At 42.3% G+C, this 25,344-nt stretch overlaps 1 protein-coding gene across 1 annotated transcript in view; it reads left to right on the top strand.

Annotated features, from left to right (window-relative positions):
- The first annotated feature begins 3,591 nt into the window (after nucleotides 1-3,591).
- LOC134528586 (uncharacterized) overlaps nucleotides 3,592-25,344 on the top strand; it is a 65,107-nt gene continuing 43,354 nt past the window's right edge. The window contains exon 1 of the mRNA XM_063362336.1: nucleotides 3,592-3,648. The gene's annotated coding sequence lies outside the window, so the exon portion shown is untranslated. The remainder of the gene's footprint in view (nucleotides 3,649-25,344) is intronic.

Below are 25,344 nucleotides of genomic sequence, written 5' to 3' on the forward strand. Positions count from 1 at the left end.
TATTCTGTTAAGGATAGTACGATGATAGGAAAAGTAGGAAAGGAATGGGAGTGTTTCAAGTTTAATGTGCCTCGAAAAAGTCAAATCGATGGTTGTTCCAATCGAGTGGTAGAGAGATAGATGCGGCGCAAGCGTACAATGAGCGTAACGGGACAATGCGTAACGGGACAATGTGTGTAACGGGACAATGAGACACCCTTTTGTGCGTGCAGCCGGCGTTCATCGATTTATTAGACGTCACGTCAAAAAAAAAGCTATCTCACAAGTCTATAAGTACTTTTGAAGTCTTAAATCACAATGTTCACGTGCCAGAACTAAACAAAGCTAACCTGGTGCTACGAGGCGCTACCTGTGAGGTAAGTGCCGTAGCAGTTGCACAACGTAGCGACGGGGCAATACGTCCTCGTCATGTCGGAGGCGGTCTCTGGCGTGGAAGCCGCTAGCCTGCTCCCCGGGTCTGACGACCTTTGTGCCTCGTTACGAGTTGTAGGTTGACTGACTCACCCACTCCAGCCTGTAATAATGCATAACTCTTTCAAGGCTCTCTTTCCTGTCCGTTAGGTGTTTTCTCATCTCTTTCTCCCCCTTTTTTGACGTGACAAAGTCTAATAAAACAATGAACGCCGGCTGCACACACGAAAAATCGTCCCGTTACGCTCATTGTTCCGTTACGCATTGTCTCGTTACGCTCATTGTACGCTTGCGCCGCATCTATCTCTCTTCCACTCGATTGGAACAACCATCGATTTGACTTTTTCGAGGCACATTAAACTTGAAACACTCCCATTCGTTTCCTACTTTTCCTATCATCGTCCTATCCTTGACAGAAGTTTAATAGCAAACATGTATAAAAGTTATAGTTAAAATAATCTGTTCGTTAAAGTAATAAACATATTTGAATTAATGAGTGCAAATGAAAGTAAATTTATCAATTAAATTGTAGATTTCATTTCACTCCTTCTTTGTATCCATACAAAAGAGTGATAATTCAATAAAAATGATTCAATTTTATTCATAAAAGTATGCAATCATTTCATCAATGTTTTGTTATGATGTTGTAACGTTAAACTATCGTCCGTAAACCGACTTTACAGACAACCAATTTTTTTATAGCTATAATTACTCTTCATAGTACATGGTGGGATTTAACTACATTTTTCAGACTGAAAGGTTGTCCGTTTAACTCCGTTAACGTGATTTGAACTATATGTTTTATGCCAGTTTTACATAGGAGCATATTTTAAAATTTACATAGATAACCCCCAAAAAATCTGTATGTTTATAAATTACTCTATGACTTCCCTAGGTTTCCGTTAACACATTTAATAATATTGTAATATTGATAGTAAAATTTACTATCATAGCAGTAAAGGATGATGTTCACTAGATGCAAATTCAAAGTATGTATAAACTCTATTTGGGAGATTTATGTCAAAGTTTAATAATTAATTCATGAAGTAGCTTGGTTTCTGGGTTGCAGCTGTGCCCTTGGCGAATAATTCACCGACGTTTCCGTTGAGTAGGTAACTGCTCCCTGATGATGGCGACTGAAATGTCGACCGAAACGTCGGTGAATTATTCTCCAAGGACACGGCTACAACCCAGAAGCCAAGCTACTTCAGACAATGGCCGTGAAAGCCTGCGAACATTTTTTAATAATTCAATATTTTGAAACTAAAATATGTATGTTGGGTATGGTAGAGTAGCTCATCACAAACAAACAGACGAAAAAAATATATATACTTTATTTTAATATATTAGTTTAACATAAAACTGGGTACGCAATAAGTAAAGACCTGAAAAATTCGCGGATTCAATGACCTCTAGTATAGCTTCCGTTATCCTCTGCATTTCTCAAGCAAACACGCGTGTTCATTGGGTGCTAACTTGTGAGGCGTCTCCACTGGGTGGCTTGTAATTCGACGCTTCTTTGGTAAATAGTCTGCCATTGGCCCAGAGAACTCCAGTTAAACTGCGACCCATAGCAGAACCAGCAAAATTTTTCATAAGTTTGAATTTTAGCCTATCACGAAATGAATCCGCGAATTTTTCCGGTCCTTAGCAATAAGGAACAGTTACCAACGAGGAGACGTATTATAAATAGGGACCGGAAAAATTCGCGGTTTCAATAGCCTTCAGGATAGACTGCACATTCCCATGTACACTCGGGCAAATAACGCAAGTTCATTGGCTGCTGACTTGTGAGTCGTCTCAGCTGCTTTGTCTGTGATATGATCCTTCTTTGGTTGAGGGCTTATAATTGGTTGAGATTCGTACAGATGAACATTAAGCCAATAGCAAAATCATCTAAAAGGTATATGTATTTGACTTCTAGCCTATCGCCGAATGAATCCGCGAATTTTTCCGGTCTCTAATTATAAATAACGAGTATTCCCAAACAGCAGTTCACAAGAGAACACGTCCTGGGTAGCCATGCTTGCTGCGGCGTGACGTTCTCGTGTTTGAGGGTCCTGGGTTCGGATCCCGACCCAGAACTTACGGCCCCCCGAGTGGGTGACCGAGGGGTGTCGCAACCCACTACAACGTCGAAGGTCCCGTCGGCCTGTGCTGACACCCCTCGCCTGCGCTGTCGGACTTGCGCACTTTCCAACGAATACTGCACCTGAAATGAATCAACATTTATTCGTAATTAAACTGGCTCTTCGTAGAATTCTTCAAATTTCGAATTCTCTTTCTCTCTCTCTCTCTCGGTATAAACAGAGTAAGCGCACACGTGAAAGAAATAAGTGTGTTTTTTTTTGCACGATTCTTAGCCAGTTCTTGATTTTTTTTTCTTTTTCATTTATACCAAGATAATCATGGTGAATTCATATTAAATTTAAGTAAACTCTGCACCCGTAAATTTTCAAGACACAAAAAATAAAATATAAAGCATGAAGACAGAACTACCATAAAAACTAAAAAAACTAAAAAAAGACGAAAGGTAAGATCTATAAAAGAAGATATATTTAAAAGATAAAATGAAAAGTAAAACCATTATTATATCCAAATAGGGTTTGGATCTAGGTGGTATATATATATATATATATATATATATATATATATATATATATATATATATATATACACACACACACTCACTAGCGGCCCGCCCATTCTCCCGAAGGATGCGATCTACTAATACAGCCTTAAACCGATTTTACAGACCACCCCCTTTTTTTTTTGTGAGAACAGGAAAGGTTAGTACGAATGTCGTAATGGTCCTAAGCTTTTTTTTTTTTTTTTTAACGGTTACCGTAGAGACTGCATGCTCAGCTGGACTGTCTCCCGTGCTCATCACGAGCCGCAGACACGGCGCGAAGAAGCGAGCAGCGCAGGGGCAGAGCGGTCCAGGCGCCGATGAAAGTCCCGCCGCGCCGGGAAAGCGGCGGACATGCGCCGCTCTTGCGCCCAGACGGCTCTCGTCCTTTCTCCAGCGCGCGGCGCGGTGGGCCCATCTCCGCTGCATCTGCCCCAGGGAGAGGCACTGTACCAGCTGCAAGACCCCCCCCCCCCACCACCACACCCCTAGCTCGTGCGTGGGGGGCGGCTGTCATATATACCCCCGCCGCGGGGTCCCCGGCTGCAGTCGCGCGCGTGCTCCGGAGGTCCGACCACCATTCTTCCGTCTCCGGGCGTCGCCGACCAGTAAGTCCACCAGCCTCACCGCGGCCGGGGGGGGGGGGGGGGGGGGCAAGGGAGAGTATCACTATAAGTGGTGGATTTAACAAAGGGGGTGTCCGGGGGCTCTTCCCCCGGTAGAAAAAAAAAATTATATTCCAAGGAGCAAAATTGTGCTATTTAATCATCTTTCGTACATAAAAATAGAATTTATTTACTACTAGCAGAAATTTTAACATTTTTTTAATAAAAAAATTACTTAAGGCTCGGCATCACAAAACAGTGTTCACTTTTTCAGTTTTCGTCCCGTAGGGCAATTTGTTGAATTTTCCCACTGCGCGGGGTACATAAATTACAAGCACCCTTCAAATTTAGTTCCCAGATAGCATCAAGTTATCTAGAGCTGTAGAAAAGGCGAAGATGTATTTATAATTAAAAATATGTTTGACTAATTTATTTTAAGAATAAAGTAACGCACGGACAAGGAAATCCCGCAAAACCAATTAGCATTGCAATGAAGACAATGCCTCTTGTTCATCTGATGCAATGGCCGGGCAAAACCATCACTTTGCCCGGCCATGAAATGTTATGGCCGGGCAGTCGCCTGGGTCCCCCCCCCCCCCCAAAGGTTCCTACGCGCCTGCTCACACCTTGTCGTCACGTCGTCGCACTCGCAACTGCCCTATTTTTTTTTTTTTTACCTAGCCTAAGTTATTCTAAGCGAGAAGCCTAAGATGTACATCAAGCTCTGTCCCTGGCCGAACACGCCCGAATATTCACCTTCGGCCAACCTCGGGATTTGTTTTATTTTTTGCGCAGGAAAAATGAATTCAAATATTAAAAGTGGTCGATTAGGTTAGCTACATAAAAACACTTTAAAACACTATGGACGGTTAGTTAGGTTAGTATAGCTACATTAAAATAAACAGAGAAATATCTAAACCTGAGGTTGGCCGAAGGTGAATATTCGGGCGTGTTTGGGCAGGGGCAGAACTTGATGTACATCTTAGGCTTTCCATTCTAAGTGTGTAAGGGAAGATTCCGGGTTAGGGGAGGACCTAAGTGTGTCTCAGGCCGAAGCCTATACAGTCTACCATGCGGGTTCTTTTTAACCATGCGGGACAAGGGCGCGTGCATTGTGTGCTAATTATGGTTTACTGGCCAGCCATGGCTGCGATTGGCACCATGGCTGACGCCCCATTGATAGCCTAGCTTAAAAGCTAGCTAATGTGACCCAGGTAAAACCTGCATAGACACAGGGAAAACCCTGGGACGGGTCATGCGGGGATCAAATAACATGCATTAAGCAAGCAGGTAACAACTGGACAAGAGGGAAGAGGGTGTGGTTTCTATAGTAGTCGCCAGAGCGCAGCATATGTACAACGTCAAAATAAGGGGTTCTTCGATTGTTTTTGTTCTTTGCTTTCTTGCATTGAAAATGGGTAAGCTGCCGAGTTTTCAATATTCTTTTAACTCGTGAAAGTTGCGGAAGATAAAAAAAAAATTGGTTGTCTGTAAAGTCGGTTTATGGACGATAGTTTAACCTGACAACGTCATAACAAAACATTGATGAAATGATTGCATACTTTTATGAATAAAATTGAATCATTTTTATTGAATTATCACTATTTTGTGTGAATACAAAGGAGGAGTGAAATGAAATCTACAATTTAATTGATAAATTTACTTTTATATGCACTCATTAATTCAAATATATTTATTACTTTAACGAAGAGATTATTATAACTATAACTTTTATATATGGTTGCTATTTAACTTCTTCCAATCTGTGTTATTCTGTTAAGGATAGGACGATGATAGGAAAAGTAGGAAACGAATGGGAGTGTTTCAAGTTTAATGTGCCTCGAAAAAGTCAAATCGATGGTTGTTCCAATCGAGTGGAAGAGAGATACATAGATGCGGCGCAAGCGTACAATGAGCGTAACGGGACAATGTGCGTAACGGGACACTTTTTCGTGCGTGCAGCCGGCGTTAATCGATTTATTAGACGTTGGCACGTCAAAAAAAATGGGGTGTGGCTGTGTCATGGACACGGTCGTGTGTTGTACGTGAATACGTGTACGTAACAGGTAATATTTTATATACAAAATAATATTTTTGTTTTATTTTAACACATATATTTACTGTAACTATTTTACACTGATGTTATGTATATGAAATTGATAGATTTTGACAAGAGCTGACGACTGAAACTCAAATGAACGTCGTAGCTTCTCCGAGTCGAAAGTTATACTAAATGGAAATCTCGAGAACGCAGCAAAATGACCTCAAAATGGCGGCGCTTCCCCCTCCACCGCGCTCGATGCGTCACAGTCCTCACTTAGCGTAACGAATTCTTTGATCCTATAGCTTTCAGGTGGTGTAATTAAATTTTAAATGGAGATGATAGATATGTAGCTGCAACACCAAACTGTAGGTATCCCCCGATTTTGTTATCATTGTTTTTCTAACTGCCTCCCGCTATGGAAGCAATTTTAAAGACGTATTCACGTCAAAATTCAGATGTCCACTAAGGCAAAAGTAAATGCTAACAAATGAAGTCTAATCACACATCGAAAATAAATGAGTTCGGGTGTTCGACGTTTGAAAAGCGCCGATCGCAAAACGGACAACACTAATCAACATTTTCTTTTTAGTCATTCAGGATGTCGCCATAGTTTCCTGCGCTTGGTTCCAGGCAGGGACGTCGGAACAGGGGGGGGGGGGGGGGCAGCAGGGGTGAGTCGCCCCCGTGCTGTTATGTATGGGGGGGGGGGGGGCGAGAGTAGCATTTCGCCCCCCTCCTTTTCCTAGAATAAATGTTTGGTCCTAGTAGTATTTTTCTCAACCAGTAGTTACAAACGTTGCATTGGTGATCACATTGATTAGAAAATCAAATTTATGATTGTCAATATACTGTAAAATGATTGCAAATTCCTAGATGGTATTTTATTTAAATTGTACTACATCTACTGTCAGAGTAGTATTTAATACATACTACGTCATCAAATTCTTGGAATGGTCTATATTTAATATTTTGGTTCGGTAATTCATTAAATAGCACAATTTTGCATCTAAAATTCCAAATTCCCCCCGCTCTAGGACTGAGGTAAGTGTAGGCTAATACATCTTTTCGCCCCCCCCCCCCCCTCCCAAATCTTGAAAATGTTCCGACGTCCCTGGTTCCAGGTAGTGACTTTTCCCAGTTACGTGCATGTATGTGTCCGCGCAACGCGAGGTGTCGCATGGGTGTTGGGCAGGGTTCATCCATGCCGACCCCGCCGACAGCTCCTCTGCTCCCGCGCTTTCCCGCATGAGTGTGGGGGGGGGGGGGAGCTAACTTTCCCGCCCGCGCGCGGCGCGTGTGTGCTGACGAAGCCCGCGCCTCTTCCCCTCACCACTCTACTCCTCCCGACTAGAAGCACCTTCGATCTGTACAGCTCCGAGCCGCTCCCAGCGCCAACACTTGGTGGCCATGGCGTGGCCGGGTCTCGGAAAGGGAAGCCTTCATTCCACAGACGAGAGAGCCACACCCGAAGTTCCCCCAAGTTCACGCTCGCTTTTTCTATCTCATTGTATAAACCGGTGTGGCATTACATTTTGCGGTCGATTAGGAATAGGTTAGCTACATTATAAATACTTTAAAAACATTGTGGATGGTTGGTTATATTAGGTAAGTAAGTATAGCTACATTAAAAATACTGTAAAATCATTTTATGGTTGCTTAGCAAATAACTTTTTAATATATGTAGCTATCCAGGGCTAGGAAACCGTTTACATGAATTCACAGTATCTTTAATGTAGCTATCCTAACCAAATCAACCGTCCACAATGTTTTAAAGTATTTATAATGTAGCTAACCTAACCTAATTGACCATTAGTTATCATGAGTTGTATATTTATTTACAATGAACAAAAAAACCCGAAGATGCACGATCGGGAGTTTGGCTCTCTCGTCTGTGAAAAGAAGGCTTGCCAACACGAGTATTCGGGTCTGTGCAACATAGAATTTAGGGGAGGACGGAGCAAGTTGACGAGCGGGGCAAGACGACGAATGACTTAGTTCCACGTCATGTTATTAGATAGCACCACCTAACAGACACTACTAGCGCTCCACACTGGTGGGCACTAAAGAATCGCACAGTGAAGCCGCTGCCACCATTTAGTTGTTTGTTAGATGATGTTCGTACATTTGGTCTGACGTATTGTAATTTTCAAGAACTTCGAAGTAATATCTCATGGACAAACAGGTAAGATATTTGGTTATTCAATGCCACACATTATTACCTTAGACAATATACTTTTCTTAACCACTATATATTGTTAACCTTTTATATTTTTTCCTAGCGAAAAAATCCAATACTAATAACATTGCTGATCGGGGCAAGTTGACTGGGGCAAGATGACGACTCGTCATCTTGCCCCAAGTGCTTTTTTACAGTTGTTTTTTAATTGTTCATGCCCTACAGGCTTTCATTAAACAAAAATTCTAATTAAAAAGTATTTAGCCTACCTAATTGTATTTTCTTCCTAGGAAATGCCTATTCTTGGTGGAAGATTTCGAGAAGTTTTCACTGAAGAGCAGCTAGAATATTTAAGGAACTACTCGACAGCAATGGATAACATGTTTTTTGGGATGACAAAGCAGCAATGTAGAAAACTTGTGTTTTACTTTGCAGAATATAGTGGAATTTCGCATCCGTTCAATGTGGAGACCAGGATGGCAGGTGAGGATTGGTTGGCTAGTTTTATGAAAAAATGTAAGTTCAGTTTTCGGAGACCAGAGGAAACATCCATTGCCAGAGCAATGGGCTTTAACAAGCCAAATGTTGACAAGTTTTTCTTAATTTTGAAATAAGTGCGGGAAAAACATAGATTTCCATCTTCTGCCATTTACAATGCAGATGAATCTGCACTTTCCACTGTATCTTATAGGCTACCAAAGGTTATTTCACCCACAGGAAGTAAGAGTGTTTCCAAGATCGTTTCGGCAGAGAGAGGAAGAAATGTTACTATTATTTGTTGCATTAATGCTTGCGGATATTACCTGCCCATTTTTTTGGTTTTCGCAAAAACAGATGCGACCTGAACTTGTGGAAAGAGCCCCTCCGGGAACCGTTGGACATTGCAGTGATAATGGTTGGAGCAATGGAGAAATATTTGTGTTGTTTTTGAAACATTTCGAACTACATGTGAAACCAACCAGTGAATTTCACGTGCTGTTCCTTGTTGACAACCATAAAACACACGTAACACTGGAGGCTATAAACTTTTGCCGGGAAAATCACATCTTTATGGTCGGATTTCCACCCCACACTACTCATCGTCTTCAAATGCTGGATGTTTCCTTTTTTGGGCCATTAAAAACCTATTACAGTCAAGCTTGTGACAACTTAATGGTCACTAATCCAGGGCAAGTCATAACTGACAAAAAAAAATTGGTGAGCTACTAAGCACTGCTTATTTAAAAGCAGCTACAGTCGGTAATGCAGTCAATGGGTTCTGAGAATGTGGAATTGAGCCTTATGATCCCCTTGTGTTTACTGAGCATGATTTAGCAGCAGCGAACCCCACCGATCATGATCTTGCTATGGAAAAAGCAGTTAATGAACATCAGGCAGAGAAAACTGAAGAACCAGGACCTTCAAGAAATGCTACTTCCATTGAGCCAGGACCATTAAGAAATGCTACTCCCATTGAGCCAGGACCTTCAAGAAATGACATTTCCATTAAACCAGGATCTTCAAGAAATATTTCTCCGATTGAGCCAGGACCTTCAAGAAATTCTACTCCCGTTGAGCCAGGACTTTCAAAAAATGCTACTCTCATTAAGATAGGGCCTATAAGAAATGCTACGCCTGTTGAGCCAAAACTGTGCCGAAGTGTTTTCGATTTCAAACCATTGCCTAAAGAAAGATCATATGTGAGAAAAAGGATAAGTCATAAGCAATGTGCAAGTGTCATCACAAGCTCACCCATGAAAGCGATGCTGGTTCAGAGAAAAGCTCAGAGGATAGAACAAGAACGTTTGAAGCAATAAAGACATGAGTCTCGAGATGCAAAAAAAGGAACTGTTACTAAGAAACTGAAGTTCGATTCTCGAGAAAAATCCAAGAAGCTCCAACTTTCGCCAGGCATGACTTCAGCTCAAATATCCGAAGTGCAGTGTCTTGTGTGTGATGAGATTTATGTCGACCCTCCATCAGAAGATTGGATCGAGTGTTGCAAATGCCACATATGGTGGCATGAGGACTGCTCGAACTTTGAAGGAGGAAAATTTGTTTGCGATTATTGTTTATAAAAACACCAACTCTTAATTGTTTATGTAAGTTAACTATTAATTGTAATTTTCAACAAACCAAGCCTTTAATAATATGCCATATATGTAAAAAAAGCATGTAACAATGTTAAATTAGTTAATTTACATTAGTTTGCATTCTAAGAATAAATATGTTTAAACTTGTGCAGAAATGTCATCTTACCCCGTAGTCAAAGTCATCTTGCCCCGGTAACGGGGCAAGATGGCACATTTGCATTATATTTTTAAAAGGGCAGAATTTTGGATATAATATAGAAATATAGATTTTTTCCATTTAGTTACACCACGACAAAAGACTGTTCTAATCGTGTGTGGAAAGAAGGAAATCGTATTTCCAAAATTAAAATTATAAAAAATGACGAACTCTTAACATCGCCAACTTGCCCCGTCCTCCCCTACATCATAGGCTTCCCTCAACCAGTGACTCTCTTTCATTTGTCGTTGGCTGAAAACATTTCTCGCCCAGATATATTCTAAACGTTGTTTTAGAGCTGGAAAAGGTGACACAAATGACACTAAGTAAACTTGCGTAATATTTTACCGCTATTAGATAAAATTTTCAGAGAAAAAAAAATTCCAAAAAAAGCTGTGTTGATAAATTTGCAGGAAAATACCTCAAGCAAAATAGTTTTGATTTATGAAATAATTGAAGTATTGGATTCAATTTTTGGGAATGACTGCAATTCTAATACAATAAATAGACCCTGTGTATTATTTTTAAATCTCTAAATTTGTGATATATGCCTTAAAGAAAGTCAATGTGCAATATTAATCGTTAAAAATGTAGAAAAAAACCAGTTTTAACCAATATAGCGTCCTTAGATTCCTTCCTATTCCTCAAATACTTTCGTCGGTTGAAGGCTAGTGTATGTATGCCCTACGACATTCTACACAGCACGTGCATATTATAACCCATAGAAGTACTGAAGGCATAAGATATATATTCCGGAACTATTTACGAAGTTTACACGAGTATATCGATAATATCTTTCATACATACCATAGTATATGACACACACGTCAGGATATCACAATAATGTAATTTACGTATTCGGAATATCGCATGGATATAATGCGTTGACTGAGATTATTAATTGCCGACATGACATTATCAACTGTTTCCTCCAGACAATACAGAGCCTGTTATTAAATATTAAACTAAAACATTGATTCTGTTTGGAAATGCATTAATTATGCCCTGAAAAAATATTTAATAAATAATTCAATGTTGTACTTAGGAAAGAGATATTCACCAATTCGAACACATTTTTTTTGCAAGTTTGCAACATCGAACATGTGTTTGGTCATCGGATTGCGTGGGTGGGTTTCTACCAAAGTGGTATCCTAGGTAACCCAGGCCTATCTTAGGCAGAGATTAGAGAAAGTTACAGATGGAGTATATGCTCTGAGCACTGTGGCCAGTTTGTTCACGTAAGAAGATGGCGGCCATTTGTTTATATAGTATATTGAAATGTAGTTTACTACATACTCTTGTACACAATCATTTATTCTCGAGTCAACAGTCTTTATTTATTTAATATTCATACACTTTTCCACCACCATGCACACATCACTTATGAGAAAATTCGATTTTCTCCATGTCACAATATGGAGGCGACCTGCTTCCCCCTTACGTACCCTGGCTTCAGCAGAGATACCAACAAACTGTGTTTATGCTCCATCTGTAACTTTCTCTAATCTCTGATCTTAGGCCGCTCTCCATAAGGAGCATCCATGAAGTATCCCGCCTATTCCTGTTCTTCGGAGTGCACAGTTGTTCAGACTCTACAGCATAACAAAAAAAAGTTTAATTAAAAATTAAATTCTTGAAAGCACAGATCCAACAAAAAGTATATCTTCTGAGACTTTTGGAGATAACCTAGATGGTTGATAGTACTACTCACGTGATATCGCGATAACATCGATGCTCTGTGGAAACTGATTTTTCTATAGATAACTCCTGAAATAAATGTCTAACAGGTGAACATGATTTAATTAATTCGAAATAAGAAAAAAATGTCTCTATCTCCTTGAGAAATTTACGTGAAACATTAAGACTGTTTACTTCTTGCAAACAATTTCTAACAAAATCATTAAATTAACTCAGGCATTTGCGCTGCATATCTAGGAACAGCAGGTAAAACCTTTAATGTTCTGCACGCAACATTCTAACGCATAAGAAAACAAACAGATTCTGTCACGACAGCCTGTTGAGAGCTGCTGGAACTCTGGTGGTGTGAACCAGGCTTTAGATTCTTACAGTCGCGAGCCAGCCAGAACCGGAGGGCTCGTTACTGAGAGACACGTTGCACGGGCGCTACAAGTTATCAGTAGAGACCGGAAAAATTCGCGATTTCATTTCGCGATAGGCTAAAATACAAACAGTTATACCTCAGTGCTACCTCTGCTATTGGCTCACAACTCACCTGGATGACTCTGGGCCAATGAGAAACACCCGACCAAAGCTTTATACGAATCACAGGCTGCTACGTTGGGACGCCTCACAAGACAGCAGCCAACGAGTGGGTGGCATTTGACCGAGTGTACGTAGAACTGTGGAGTTAATGGTAGAAGTCATTGAACCCGCGAATTTTTCCGGTCCCAAGTTATCAGCGAAAGTCTAGGTACTTTCAATTTTTAATTTCCGTGTCGTGTGTTGCTGCGGCGGCAGAAGTCCGGAAGACGCCGGATTCCAGGGTGATGGATGATCGGGAAGGAGGGGGTCGCAGCCTCTGGCCCCGGGGGGCAGTTCGTGCCCCACGACGTGAGATACTGGGAGGGGGGTGCTCGCCCGTCATGGCCGCGCTTTCCCTCCGTCAGCGCCCACGCGGGCAGGCGGCGTGGGAGGCGCTCTGCCACCGCCGACGACTCTCGACCTCTCGACCTCTCGATCCATCGAGCCTCCGTGCTAGCCGCACCCTCTGGACCATCGACTCCACCAACTACTGCCGGACACGATCTCTCGACCTCTCGACCTATCGAACCTCTGGTAGAACGACTCCACCAACTGCTGCTGGACACGATATCTCGACCTCTCGACCTATCGAACCTCTGGTAGAACGACTCCACCAACTACTGCTGGACACGATCTCTCGACCTCTCGACCCATCGAACATTAATTATTGGTTCAATTCATGGGCAATGAACATTCAAAATTATAGATTAGCATCATACTTAGGTATGTATTAGGACACAATCATAAGTGTTGTAAAAGGAACTTTTTATTTAATAATTTCAGGTTTTGAAAAGCACTTAAGGGTTTGAAATCATTAAATTTTTGAAAATAAATGTTTGACAGGGGAGCACCTTCGGACCCCCCGCTGTTAGGTTTTTTTATACCACTCGACCCCCAAATGCCCCAATCCCCAGACCACAGAAAAAAATGTCCTATCAAAATTTTATTTTTATAGCTTCCATCAGTCACTTTCTTCCACAAATCCTGCCTACGCCCATGTTAGAGCACATGCTAGAGCCCATGCTAGAGCCATGCTTGGGGAAATGCTAGAGCCCATGCTATAGCCATGCTAGGGGAAATGCTAGACCCATGCTAGGGGAGATCACGTGTTCGCACAGTCGACCGGCCTGGATCTCGGCGGCGCGCGGTTCCGTGTTCGATCCCTTATCGTGTCCGCGCGGGAATGCGTGGCGAGCCGCCTGAATGCCGAGCACCTCTCGCCTCGCGGCCGTCACGTGACACTCACTTGTTCCCGGTCAGCTTCAGCCCCTCACACGCCGCCAGTCCAGCTGCCAGCTGCGACTGCTCTCCGACAACTGAAATATTTTTGACGTGACAACGTCTAATAAATCGATGGACGCCGGCTGCAGGCACGGAAAAGTGTCCCGTAACGCACATTGTCCCGTTACGCTCATTGCACGCTTGCGCCGCATCTATGTATCTCTCTTCCACTCGATTGGAACAACCATCGATTTGACTTTTTCGAGGCACATTAAACTTGAAACACTCCCGTTCGTTTCCTACTTTTCCTATCATCTTCCTATCCTTTACAGAATAACACAGATTGGAAGAAGTTAAATAAAAAACATGTATGAAAGTTATAGTTAAAATAATCTGTTCGTTAAAGTAATAAACATATTTGAATTAATGAGTGCAAATAAAAGTAAATTTACCAATTAAATTGTATATTTAATTTCACTCCTTAGTATACATACAAAATAGTGATAATTCAATAAAAATGATTCAATTTTATTATATTTTAGTTTTTAAATGATTTCAATTTTTTATTTTTATGCAATCATTTCATCAATGTTTTGTTATGACGTTGTCACGTTAAACTATCGTCCGTAAACCGACTTTACAGACAACATATTTTTTTTTTTTTAATTCCGGTTAGTTTCACATTTTAAATAACCGGTTATAATATTTGGGAAGAATTGTACGTCTTTCAATGTAACACTGAAGAAGACTAGAAAATCACCGAATCCCGACAGATATTTCACTTTCTAGCCCGGACGTGACGCGGTCTGATTAATTAGCGCGCGCGACACCGCCTGGCCTGACTACCCGGACGAGTGGTTTCGAATGTTGTTTCTGGAAACAGGTTGGCGTGAAAACAGTTTGCGATGGGCCACAAATTATTGAAAAGTTTTGTGATGTTACCTGGTGGGCGCCATGTCTGGGCTGCAACGTCACGTGTTAAGCACCCATAAGATTAAAACTATTTATAGTTGGTAGACTAATTACTAGGGACCGGAAAAATTCGCGAGTTCATTTCGCGATAGGCTAAAATACAAACAGTTATACCTCAGTGCTGCCTCTGCTATTGGCTCACAACTCACCTGGATGACTCTGGGCCAATGAGAAACACCCGACCAAAGCATTATAATAATCACAGGCTGCTACGTTGGGACGTCTCACAACACAGCAGCCAATGAGTGGGTCACATTTGACCGAGTGTAAGCAGAACTATGGAGTTCATCCTACAGGTCATTGGATTTTTCCGGTCCCTACTAACAGCATTTAAAATATGCTCACATTTTTTAAACAGGTTGGAGTTCGCTATTCCGTTTGGAAAAAGTGTTTATTTCGACAGAAACAGGTTAATTCACAATAATCCTAAGGTTAAAAATAACACGGAGCAAGATATTTAAGTAGTATAAAATGGAGGACTAAAAATTCATTTGTATTATTCTGTATTTACAATATTATAGCATTGAAGCTAAAATTTCCATAGGTTGCTTGACATTGTGACGTTGATTGCGCTGACTCAAGAAACAGTGCCAAGGTAGCCAGGCTGATGCGCAATCCGCATTTTTTTAAGGAATTTTTTTAGCAACATGATGTATTAAATCAAACTATTCTAAATGTAATATCTTTTTCTGACAAATACTGCCACAAAATCCTGAGCCAGCTCACTTAAGTATTATTGAAAAATGGGGGTTGTCTGTAAAGTCGGTTTACGGACGATAATTTTACTTGATAACGTAATAAGAAAACATTGATGAAAAAATTGCATACTTTTTTTTTTAATTTTCAAATATTATTTACAGTTTTTTTGAAAAATTTTATTTAAATAATTTGTTTAAATATAATCACGAAAAACTAGTTAAAAAAAAGCCCGCCTTTAACCTGTTTGATATTACAGAAGATTTTCTCGCACGGTGGTTGGGCCGGGTTCTTGCACGCTCGGCTCAGGCGGAACGTGACAATTTTTCGTGCGTGCAGCTGGCGTTCATCGAATTATAAGACGTTATCACGTCAAAAAATTATTTTTACTACGAGTGAAACATCACTCTTTGCTATGGTTTCCACTGTCTGGTGCTCAGAGCGCAGTGGCCCGGCGTAGCGAGTCGCTCGTATAGGCTGGAGACTTCAACGAACGTGTATCACTGGAGACTTCAACGTGTAGAAAGGGTGCAGCTGTCGCACAGAGTCACGCGCTGACTTGCAGTTTTTGTTTTATTTCCTCCTTCTCGATGTCGCTCCGCCGTTTTCTCTTTCGACGGACGCACGTTCCCCCGGCGGGGAGACGGGCCGTATAAGGCCCCAACGACCCGTCGTCGTGCGCGATGGCTCTTTGGTGCAGCCGTCGGCGCGCGGGGTAGCTCCAGTCATCCGTCCACCTCCTCTCACCCCCGCGCGCAGGAGAGGTGCAGGAGAGCTGCAGACTATCTCTCTCTCTCTCTCCTGTCGTCCTCACGACGGCTCGTCAGTTGTCCAGACACCAGCGGGCGTACCGACATGTGCCCTAGTACACTGTCAGAAATTACAGTACATTTACGGAATTTTGAACGACGAATTTAACTCAAATAAACGAAGAGTTCTCCGTGATTTCAAACAACAGAATCTTCGTGGGAACAACGTCGTATTTAGACTTCCAAGTAGTATGTTTCGTTCTAAACTATGGTGAACAAACACTTATACAACATAATATTGTTCTTACTGTAAACTTGACCAGTATTTGAATATGTTGTAAATATACCAAGAATGTTCTTTTGGACTCGTGTTCAGAGTAAGTAAACTCCGTGGCCGTACATTCACGAAGATAGCCTTAAATTAACTCAAACCCCTGGATTATTTGTAACCAGCATTCTTCGTAAATTAAAGGTGAAAATTTTTAACAGTGTAGTATTTCAATTCAACACCGTAGATAGCGCTCCTAAAGATAGCTTTTTTTTTTTTTTTTTGGTAAATTCAAAGATAGCGTTAATGTTTACGACGGAATTAAAACAAACAGTAGTAGTAAAAAAACACCTACATTTTTATTTGATATCGTTGTTTGTAAAATGTGTATATTTTTTTTTACGGTAATGTGTAACCACCTGATCGCTTCTGTAATAACTGAAGGAAATGAAATTAGCAGGTATAATTTAAAGAAGAAATGTTTTTATAATGAAAAAAAAAAACCTTTCAGCATTCTGAAATTGTATCGAGCATCCTGGCAATAAACAAATCTTGAGACTATTATTATTATAATTATTATTATCATTAATTCTCTACTAATTAGCCTATGTGTGACTGTTAATTATCTAATGCCTCCGTTCGAGCTTAATAAAACCGTTTACAAAAAAGTTTTTTAAAAAATATTCTTCTGTCACGCAATTTCGATCGCGTTTCTTCATTTGTAGATTCATAGATGGCAGTGTAGTCGGTGATTCTATGCGGGTACAGAAAAACATAGTTGAGTTTCCAGTCTTTCAGCTGTACGCAGTCTTTGGTAGGCGCTCGTCCGACGGGAAGCCTTCATTTCACAGACGAGAGAGCCACACCCGAAGTTCCCCGAAGTAAATGCTAGCTTTTTTCCCCCCGTATCTTTAATGTAGCTATCCTAACCAAATCAACCGTCCACAATGTTTTAAAATATTTATAGAGACCGGAAAAATTCGCGGATTCATTCGGCAATAGGCTAAAATTCAAATACGTATACCTTTTAGATGATTTTTTCTATTAGCTCGCTGTTCATCTGGACAAATCTCAACCAATCATAAACCCTCAACCGAAGAAAGATCGAATCGCAGACTAAACCAACTGAGACGACTCGCAAGTCAGAAGCCAATGAACTGGTGTTTATTTCCCCGAGTGTACAGGGGAATGTGCAGTCTATCCTGAAGGTCGTCGAAACCGCGAATTTTTCCGGTCTCTAATTATATATAACGTAGCTAACCTAACCTAATTGACCATTAGTATCCTTTTATCAACACATTTACAATGAACTAAAAAAAAAACCGAAGATGCACGATCGGGCGTTTGGCTCTCTCGTCTGTGAAAAGAAAGTTTCCCTCGTCCGACCGAGTGGTGGCAGTCTTGTTCTTGTAAGCTCATCGTCCGTCATCAGCACTGTTAGAAGTGTTCACCTTAAATATACTGAATATCCAGCGATCATCGTAAATTCACGTTCGTCTTCGTAAATTTACGGCTACCGATTTCACGTTACATTGAAATGAATACTCAAGAGTAATCTTGGTATACCAACAAAAAAACTTGTTGATTCATAGAGACCTGCAAAATTCGCGGTTTAGATGGCCTTCAGGATAGACTGCACATACCCCTGTACACTCGGGCAAATAACGCAAGTTCATTGGCTGCTGACTTGTGAGTCGTCTCAGCTGGTTTGTCTGTGATTCGATCCTTCTTTGGTTGAGGGTTTATAACTGGTTGAGATTCGTCCAGATGAACAGTAAGCCAATAGCAAAATTATGTTTGAATTCTAGCCTATCACCGAATGAATCCGCGAATTTTGCAGGTCTCTATTGATTTAACATCAATTGTCGGTTTACCTTGTTTACAACGGAACAGATAACTGGTAAGTCGGAATACGGCGTAATTTTTACGAAGATCCTGTTTAGTGATATTACGAAGAACTCTTTGTTCACTTCAGGTTGACTCTTCGTTAAAAAAGTTAATACATTTGCTGGATTTTCTAACAGTGTACAATTAAGCCGATCTAACTGGTTGGGGATGGGCATTATCCTTTCCTCCGCTCGTCGTACACAAAAAAGGAATTAGTATTACACTACAGAATACACACTTAAGGTGCACTGATTCAGGCTCGTGTGCTAAATTATCTCACATGACACCTCGCTCGTCGATCATCCAAGTGGGGCACATCTTGAATATAGTGCATTAAGGGGGGGGGGGGGGGGTGTCTCACATGCTATTTTGATTTTCCTTCATTTTCCTATCATTATGGACAGGAATAATTCGCGGTTTCGACGGCCTTCAGGATAGACTGCATATTACCCTGTACACTTGGGCAAATAACGCCAGTTCATTGGCTGCTGACGTTTGAGTCATCTCAGCTGGTTTAGCCTGTAGTTCGATCTTTCTTTGGTTGAGGGTTTATAATTGGTTGAGATTCGTCCAGATGAACAGTAAGCCAATAGCAAAATCATCTAAAAGGTATATATGTACTTGAATTTTAGCCTATTGCCGAATGAATCCGCGAATTTTCCCGGTCTCTACCAAAGAATACAAACGAAGATGTCTGCCAATACACTCAGCTGATGAACTGGTTGTTTGGACTGGCGAGACGCTGATACAACACGCGGCAGTTTGGACCGAAGGGCTATCGAGCCCACAGTCCAATCCGATGTAAAGCCATCAGTTCGGACAGATCGCTTGGAGCAGGCTCCAAGGGTTCCCTAGTCCTGATGCGGACGTGGTGAGCGACGACACAGCTCCGGTGCTAGGCCGGACAGCTAGGCCTCCACCGGACCACGGGTTCACTGGGTCCCAGTGTGATGGCAGGGGTATACTGGGATGGGTAGCCTCAGCCTCTGGACATAGCTGGATCTCCAACACCTCTACTGTCTCGCGTATTCACGCCCGTGGGGGCCCCAGGCCGGCAGGGCCTAACGGCTAAGAGGGCCGGGTTAACAATCAAAAGGGGGAGCAATCCCTTTGACATTCGTGACCAATGCGAACCTTCCTTGCGCGCGCACGCCAGTTCCTAACTGTCAGTTGGGTGTGATGGTGCATGAGGGAGGGGGGGGGGGGGGGCATCTCTTCTAGTTTTGTTTGTTTACCTCCGAGGAGTACAGACACAGCGACCTGGCCGGTCTGAGCGCAACAGCGGCGCAAGGGACCTCGTCTGTGTCGACCCCTCCCACCTCCGAGGCGAACACAACTTTCCTCCTCATCTTGCTTTCTTCGTGCGTAACTGCTCGGCTCTCGCTGCCGGCACACGGTGTTTGGGGGGAAGTCACTTCGTGAGCGGAACGGAAATGCGTAACCAAGTGCCGCCGTCTGTGGCGGACGGCGCGAAAACCAAAGTTCACAAAACTAAAAGGGGAAATGTTACAGTATTAACTGTTTGATTAATTTTTAACAAAATGGACAGTCATTTAACAAAATTCCTTGTCGAAAATCAGGTCCGAAACCAGGGTTCAGTATTTTTTTTTTTTCAATAATTTCTCGCTTTTATCGGAGCCGTTTAATTATATAGTTTAAACTTTCGTTCTAAAATTGGAATTATTTGATAGCTGACGTTTCTGCTCCGGCAGCGAATTCTAGCGGCGGGCGCGGGAACTACGTGTGATTCGCGTCCAGAAGTGTAGTTGAAATTACATTTTGCATATCTATTTTTATCACGCTCTACATTATTTTAAAGAATTCTACGATAAATTTTGTATACGTGTTTCGTATTATAAGTGTATTTGCAACATGAGAACACGTGAATTAGGTCGTTACCGAGGTTAGATGTTACAATCTCTGGCGGGTACTGAGAGACCCGCTCACATTATTTGAAAACACATTTCAAACCTTGACACAAATATCGTTCATTACTGTAGCGACCGGAAAAATTCGCGGGTTCAATGACCTCCAGGATGAACTCCATAGTTCTACGTACACTCGGTCAAATGCCACCCACTCATTGGCTGCTGTCTTGTGAGACGTCCCAACGTAGCAGCCTGTGATTCGATAAAGCTTTGGTCAGGTGTTTCTCATTGGCCCAGAGTCATCCAGGTGAGTTGTGAGCCAACAGCAGAGGCAGCACTGAGGTATAAATATTTATATTTTAGCCTGTCACAAAATAAATTCGAATTTTTCCGGCCTTTACACATTGCGGTTTGCGTGATTTTCTTATGTTGGTTGCGTGTAACGTTGCTTGCGTTGTTTATAAACCTCGTCTAAGAGTGACCCTCGCTCGCGCATCGCACGCCCTTCAACTTGAAACTGTAAAACGTGAAGAAAAAAAAAAATCGTTGATCTTCTGCAACTGCATCTTTAAAAGTTTTCGGGACACTTCACTTCAAATGTAGAAAGCGGAAACGGAAGTAGAAACTTGAGAATTTTAAAGCCAGGTGATGTTTCCGTTGCATTTTAGAATAATCAGTAATTTATTGATGGGTATTTGAAAAAAAATCGTTAGTTAATTATTTGACTCTTGCGCTAGTGCGTAGTTTACAAACCCAGCCTTGCATGTTTGTCTCGGCCCCTGAAAGTTGGTACGCGTGCATTGCTGGCTCTAATTCCAGCTGAGAGTCTCGAGCGTACAATGTTTTTTTTTTCTTTTTTTTTCTCACAAATATTAATCTTTTCAAATCAAAAAATGACAACGTGTTAATTATAACACCCTATTAGCGTTTTATAATTAACTAAGCATAACATCCCTATCTTTAAACGTCAATGGCGTTCTTATAATGCATCACAAACTTGTATGCAAACAACACTTCTGTTCATGTGAATTTAGTTCAGGTTCTTGTGTTAGTTTAAAGATTGATATTACCTGTAGCGCCTTCTAATTTTTTTATTTCTCTGATGGTGAGGCAACTGGTTCTTCAAGGGTTAAAGGAAATAAATTTCTGACGGTCCTGGTAGACACTGCAGTTCGCAATCTTCAGGGCAGAAGGTACCTGCGTCTCTCGGCGGGGCTCTACTTTGAAGATGGCGACCGCAGTGTCCCGACCGAAACGTCGGTGGGTTCATTCCTCAACCTTGGTGCCGCTGGAACCCCCACACAGGCCTGCGGGCAGGTCGGACAATGGCTGCGAAAGCCTGCGAACCAGAAGCTGAGACCCACGACGACGGCCCAGCCGCGAGGAATGTCGCCCTGGTCTTCCCACGAGTGTCGTCGTCGTCGGGGAAAATGTGGGAGAGCGAGCACCCGGGTAACGAGTGCTTCCCCCCACTGCCCCCACCCCTCTGACACCCTCAATTAACCGTCAGGAGAGCAGGAGGGGGGTTGTGTCTCAGACGGCCTTCCGCCCTCGTCCGCGCCGGCGCGAAGACAATGACGTCCTATCTCGCCTCATCTCCCGAAGAGCGCGCGCCGTGGACGTCACAGCTCCGTCTTCGTCACGTTCCGGACCCTGTGGCGGGAGGGGGGCTGCTTTAATTTCACGGAGCACGGTCACATTTCCCTCCTGCCCCTCACTCCGTCACGGCGTGAAAGTACCATCCTCAGGGTAGCACTCGCCTAATTGGTAAGGCCATGCATATTACGCCAAAAGATTCCGTGACTATAGCTGAAAGTTAAAACACTGTCTCGTGACTTGGGTCCATCTCCATATCGATTGTTGCAACACCAATCACAGTGAGTCAGTGCGGAAGCAAACGCGTCCTGATTGGCTGAGGTCAAACAAGGCACCGACTTCTCTCGCAGACGGCCGCCAATCACAAGGAAGAAACCGCTGGTGCGGATATACCTTGTTGCAGTCTAATAGGCGTTCAGATTTATTCGCGAAAAATGCCTGCCCCTACTAATGGGTAGAGACCGGAAAAATTCGCAGATTCCTTTCGAGACAGGCTGGAATCCAAACTCGTTTAGCTTAATGCTGCGTCAGTGATTGGACCGCAATTTACCTGAAGGACTCTGAGCCAATGGCAAACACTCAACGAAAGAAGTATCGAATCATAAGAATCGCAGTAAACAGGTGTCCCGAGTCGGTAGCCAATGACCAGGTGATAGTTGCCCTAGTACATAGAGAATCGTGGAGTCTATCCTAGTGGTCATTAAAACCGCGAATTTTTCCAGTCCCTACTAATAGGTGACATGGATGACTTCCGCCCCCTGAAGATGTCGACCGAAACACGCCCGAGGTTACTTCCTCAGGTAAAACCCACAAGCGCACAGTCTTCTCGTCAAGCATAGGGACAACTGTGAGTAGAGACCGGAAAAATTCGCGGATTCATTCGGCGATAGGCTAGAAGTCAATTACATATACCTTTTAGATGATTTTGCTATTGGCATACTGTTCATCTGGACGAATCTCAACCAATTATAAACCCTCAACCAAAGAAGGATCGAATCACAGACAAACCAGCTGAGACGACTCACAAGTCAGCAGCCAATGAACTGGTGTTTATTTGCCCAAGTGTACACGGGAATGTGCAATTCTATCCTGAAGGCTATTGAAACCACGAATTTTTCCTGTCCCTAACTGTGAGATTCGAGCGGTGACCATACATGAGAAGGCGAAGGAACGAAGATAAAGGTTTAATGCAAGTCCCTTGAGTGCTTTCAAGAATTTCTACCAGGTGTTTCATGCCTTAAGATTATTCTGAAAACACGCGTTTCAGCCCTTTTCTCTCTCTCCCAAAAAATACACTTAAAAAAGGAAATATGGAAACAGAACCACCCATAAAAAATCACGTGGTTTCTTCTGACGTTCTTCACACTGTGTGTGTGTGTGTGTGTGTGTGTGTGTGCGCCCAGTTAGGCGAGACCCTTAAGCCAAATAAAAAAAAAAATTTAATTCAATTTTTTTGGACAACCGTCATTACAGTTTGGCACTGTTTGTCATGGAAAAAATTTCAAGAATTCAAAATATAAAAAATAGAGATAAAATTGTAAATACATAAACCCACAGAGAACATGACTGAATCAGCTTACGTCGAACAGATGGACCCAACTGCACAGGCATTATGGACAACACAACCACGGCAGCACAGACGAACACATTCAGACTTTAAATATCAGACAGCACAAGAAATTCCGTGGAAAGAATTTATATAAATTAAAACTGCAATGGCGTGTGTTCAAAAATAAATTGTACTAAATCAAAAATTCCCCATCGCACGAAACATTTGAAGGACGTCAAAAAAACACAAATCCTTTTTGGAAAGTTCAGAAAGTCCATACGTTCAAAATTGTAGGTTTTGGTGGAGACAAGTCCAGTATTATCAGTGAAAATGCTGGAGGTCTTAAATCCCTCCTCAGGCAAGGTTTCTAACTGCCCGTACGTGAACACCCAACAATCGTCAGTACAGGCTGGACACCGAGGTTTCTCCGAGCAGAGAGGTCGCAGGCACAGTCTCCCCGCTTCCCTCCCCCCAAACGTGAGGAAAGAGGAAAGTAACTTTCGGAACCGATGGATGGGATCTTCCTGATTCCCAGGCTCATGGACGACCCCACCACCCACCACCCTCTCATCAACAGAGTCGTCTGACAAATACTCGCGGGCCCGGGACACCTGTCCACATGTTGGGTTTCCTCTTGAGCCTTCAGTTGGTGCGCGTGAAAGTCCAGAGCGAAGCAACACTCTTCTGCCGTGGTCGCAACCTCAGGTGCACCCTTCAAGTACGTTCACCTCTGATCTACAAATTATTAGGGACCGGAAAATTATTCGCGGGTTCAATCACCTCCAGGATGAACTCCATAGTTCTACGTACACTCGGTCAGATGCCACCCACTCATTGGCTGCTGTCTTGTGAGACGTCCCAACGTGGCAGCCGGTGATTCTTATAAAGCTTTGGTCGGGTGTTTCTCACTGGCCCAGAGTCATCCAGGTGAGTTGTGAACCAATAGCAGAGGTAGCACTGAGGTATAACTATTTGTATTTTAGCCTGTCGCGAAATGAATTCGCGAATTTTTCCGGTCTCTACAAATTATCAAGGGATCTTCATAAAGTACATCGTTACCTTCGTAGAATTGCGGGTTGTACGTTTAATTCGAAAAGGAATTCACAAGAACATTCCAAAACTCGTAAAGCTTACTGGAAAAAAAAGAGGGGGTTGTCTGTAAAGTCGGTTTACTGACGAGAATTTTACGTGTTAACGTCATAAGAAACACATTGATGAAAAATTGCATACTTTTTTAACTTTCAAATATTATTTACATTTTTTGCAAAATTTAATTTAAATAATTTGTTTAAATATAATCACCAACAATTAGTTAAAAAAGCTCGCCTTAACCTTTTTGATATTATAGAAGATTTTCTCGCACGGTGGTTGGCCGGTTCTTGCACGCTCGGCTCAGGCGGAACGGCGTTCGATTTATAAGACGTTATCACGTCAAAACACAATTATTTCTTCAGCGTGAGTGTTCACCTCGTTTATAACGAAGAAACAGAATTTGAAAGTGTAAATACGTGGAGTTGTTTCTACACGATGTCAGAGTTGTCTGAAGCCACAAGGGATTATTCGTAGAGACCTGAAAAATTCGCGAATTCATTTCGCGATAGGCTATAAAAAAATAGTTATACCTCAGTGCTGCCTCTGCTATTGGCTCACAACTCACCTGGATGACTCTGGGCCAATGAGAAACACCCGACCAAAGCTTTATCGAATCACAGGCTGCTACGTTGGGACGCCTCACAAGACAGCAGCCAATGAGTGGGTGGCATTTGACCGAGTGTACGTATAACTATGGAGTTCATCCTGGAGGTTATTGAACCCACGAATTTTTCCGGCCCCTAATTATTCGTTTTATTTTAGGTGAATTCTTCGATGAAATGTCCGTAAAATTTGCTGTAGTTTCTGACAGCGTGGAGCCAGTAACCGTCCAGTGTGCGGGGTCTTGGGTTCGAATTCGGTTAAAAAAAAAAGAAAAGAAAAGGCCCAGGTTACGTGTTGTCTTCCTTTACCTAGACTAGGTTCAATTCCGATAACAAGTGGCCCCCAAACGTACTACCAGCGTTAAGTACAGACGTTAAAGAAAACTATAAGCACAGTAATAACATTCTTTCATTCAACATTAATTTGATTCGTAGAGTATTTTCAGCAA

This window comes from Bacillus rossius, chromosome 1 (genome assembly GCF_032445375.1).
Source record: "Bacillus rossius redtenbacheri isolate Brsri chromosome 1, Brsri_v3, whole genome shotgun sequence".
Lineage (NCBI taxonomy): Eukaryota > Metazoa > Arthropoda > Insecta > Phasmatodea > Bacillidae > Bacillus > Bacillus rossius.